This window comes from Nicotiana attenuata, unplaced genomic scaffold (assembly GCF_001879085.1).
Source record: "Nicotiana attenuata strain UT unplaced genomic scaffold, NIATTr2, whole genome shotgun sequence".
NCBI classification, from domain to species: domain Eukaryota; kingdom Viridiplantae; phylum Streptophyta; class Magnoliopsida; order Solanales; family Solanaceae; genus Nicotiana; species Nicotiana attenuata.
In genome coordinates, this window is record NW_017671605.1 from 251,400 (window position 1) to 255,248 (window position 3,849).

A 3,849-nucleotide genomic window follows, 5' to 3' on the forward strand; every position below is an offset into this window, starting at 1 on the left:
CTCTGGCGTCATCGTGCTGAACCCTGTCCTTAAGGATAAGCAAATGTGGATCATCATACTGGTGCTCTCTGATGCGGTCATATAAGGAAGACCGAGAAACTACACAAGCCAACACCCGACTAGGCTCCGAAATATCTAACCTCACCATCTGATTGGCCAAAGCTTGAACATCGACTGCGAAGGGCCTCTCCCCAACTGGAATGTACGCCAAGCTACCCATACTGACCGCCTTCCGGCTCAAAGCATCGGCCACTACATTGGCCTTCCCCGGGTGATACAAAATGGTAATGTCATAGTCCTTGAGTAACTCAAGCCACCTCCGCTGCCTCAAATTAAGATCCTTCTGTTTGAACAAATGTTGAAGGCTGCGATGATCGGTATATACCTCACAAGATACGCCGTATAAGTAGTTCCTCCAAATCTTCAACGCATGAACTATAGCAGCCAACTCCAAATCATGTACGGGGTAGTTCTGCTCATGAGGCTTCAACTAACGAGAAGCATATGCAATAACTCTACCCTCCTGCATCAACACACATCCGATCCCAACTCTCGAAGCATCACAATACACAGTGTAAGAACCTGAGGCTGATGCCAAAACTAACACTGGAGCTGTGGTCAAAGCTGTCTTGAGCTTCTGAAAGCTCTCCTCGCACTCGTCCGACCATACGAATGGTGCGTGTCAACTTAGTCAAGGGCAAAGCAATAGAGGAAAAACCCTGGACGAACCGGCGATAATAACCTGCCGAACCGAGGAAACTCCGAATCTCCGTGGCTGAAGACGGTCTGGGCCAACTCTGTACTGCTTCTACCTTCTTTGGATCAACTTGAATACCATCACTGGACACTACGTGTCCCAGAAAAGCTACAGGAGAACTTTGCATAAAGCTTCTCCTCCCTCAACCTCTGTAACACCACTCTCAAGTGCTGAGCATGCTCCTCCGGGCTATGCGAGTACACCAGGATATCATCTATAAAAACGATAACAAATGAATCCAGATACGGCCTAAATACGCTATTCATCAAGTGCATGAACGCAGCTGGGGCATTAGTCAGCCCAAAAGACATAACCAGGAACTCATAGTTCCCATATCTTGTCCTGAAGGCGGTCTTCATAATATCCGAATCCCTGATCTTCAGCTGGTGATAGCCTGAACGGAGATCAATCTTCGAAAATACCCTTGCCCCCTGGAGCTGGTCAAACAAATCATCGATACGAGGTAGTGGATACTTATTCTTCACTGTCACTTTGTTCAACTGTCTGTAATCAATGCACATCCTCATTGTGCCATCTTTCTTCTTCACAAATAGAACCGGTGCACCCCACGGTGACACACTAGGACGAATAAACCCCTTATCTAGGAGTTCCTGAAGTTGATCCTTTAGTTCTTTCAACTCTGCTGGTGCCATGCGATACGGAGGGATAGAGATGGGCTTAGTGCCCGGTGCCAGATCAATACCAAAATCGAGGCCTCTGTCCGGTGGCATGCCCGGCAGGTCTGCTGGAAACACATTAGGGAAGTCCCTCACAACGGGGACGGAGTCAAGACTACGAGTCTCAGCTCCAATATCTCTCACGAAAGCCAAATAAGATAGACAACCTTTCCCAACCATCCGCTGGGCCTTTAGAAAAGAAATTACCCTGCTGGGAATATAATCAGTCGTACCACGCCACTCGATCCTCGGAATACCCGAAATAGCCAACGTAACTGTCTTAGCATGACAGTCCAGAATAGCATGGTACGGAGATACCCAATCCATACCCAGAATAACATCAAAATCGACCATACTCAACAACAATAAGTCAACTCGGGTCTCCAGACCCCCAATAATCACTAAGCAGGATCGGTATACATGATCTATAATAACAGTATCACCCACTGGGGTAGATACGTGAACAGGCAAAGCAAGACAACCTCGGGTAGTACCCAGGTGATGGGCAAAATATGAAGATACATAGGAATAGGTAGATCCGGGATCAAATAAGACAGAGGCATCTTTGTGGCAGACTGAGACAATACCTGTGATAACAACATCTAAGGCAATGGCGTCCTTCCTATCTGGAAGAGCATAGAATCGAGCCTGACCACCGCTAGTCTGGCCTCCACCCCTGGGGCGGCCCCTGGCTACCTGACCTCCACCCCTAGCTGACTGGGCGGGTGCTGATGAAACAGGAGCAGAAGATAAGGGCTGATCCCTCTGCTGAGACTGACTACCACGACACCGAGGACACTGTCTCCTCATATGACCGAACTCTCCGCACTCGTAGCAACTACCCGGCATTGGAGAAGGGGACTGATGGAAACCCCTCGCTGCTGAAGAACCCTGGGCTGAAGAGGCAGGTGTAGAGCTATGAGCTGGAAGAGCACTAAGTGCAGTCTGGCCCTGCTGAAATCCCTGATGACCACGGCCTGAAGAAGCCCCACTGTACTCTGGATGACCTGACTGAGGAGGCCTGAAGGAACGGCCTCTGCCACGCTGGAATTGGCCCCTAGACGGAGCACCACTGAAACTACCTGAACCTCGAGGCCTCTTTGCCTCCCTCTCCTCACGCTCCCGACAGTGAACCGTCTCAATCTCTCGAGCCATGTCAACTACCTCCTCAAACAAGGCACCCATAACCCTCTCTCTGGTCATCAAAATGCGGAGTGAATAGTTGAGGCCATCCACGAACCTCCTAATCCGTTCCCTATCTGTCGGGATCATCCAAGTAGCATGCCAGGCTAGCTGTGTGAATCTCAACTCGTACTGGGTCACAGACATGTCCCCCTGAACCAACCACTCGAACTGACGACACAGCTCCTCCCTGTGAGACTGCGGTACGTACTTCTCAAGAAAGATAGTGGAGAAATGCTGCCATGTAAGGGGCGCTGCACCAACCGGCCTACACCTCTCGAAGTCCTCCCACCAGGTGAATGCAGGACCTGAGAACTGGAAGGTAGTAAAAGCCACACCACTCGACTCTAAGATCCCTGCAGTGCGAAGCATACGCTGACACTTATCCAGAAAACCCTGGGCATCCTCGCCCTCAGCACCACTGAACCTCGGTGGCTGAAGCCTGCCGAATCTCTCAAGGCGACGCTGCTCATCGTCCGGCATAACTGGAGCCTCATAGGCTGCAACTGGAGCAACTGGAGCAACTGGCGGAGCTATGGCTGCTTCCGGTGTCTGAAGTCCCTGGGTAGCCTGCTCAGGTGTGTGAGCAACAGGGGTCCGATGTCCTCCCACGGTCTGGGAAGCAGCTGCTGCAGTAGAAGCTGAGACTGCCTGAGCCAGGCCAGTGCAAATTGATAGTATCTGTGCCAAGGTCTCCTGGAGACCAAGAATAGCAATAGGCATTGCTGGTGCCTGTACAGGTGCTGCTGGGACATCGACAACTGGGGTCTGGTCCTGAACTGTGGTGGCTGGTGGGTCAGCAGGTGCTGTCTCTGCTGCCCTCCCTCGACCACGACCACGACCGCGTCCACGGCCTCTAGTGGGTGGTACTGGTGGTCGACCATCGCGTCCGGTAGCACGAGTTCTCGCCATCTGCGAGAGAATAGAATACAGGAATTAAGTTCTCGAATCACAAAGCCGCACGACAAGAATTTCAAGAATATGGAATTTTCCTAAAGGTTCTGCAGCCTCTCGAGGAGAAGTACAGGCGTCCCCGTACCGTTCCGCGAGACTCTACTAAACCGGCTCATGACTCGCGAGGCCTAGTAACCTTGGCTCTGATACCAACTTGTCACGACCCCAATCCCGGTCGTGATGACGCCCAACACTAATGCTAGGCAAGCCCGACCAATTGAGATACTCTCAACCCAGATACACAATCCGTTAACAAATAATGCGATTAAAATAGAAAAT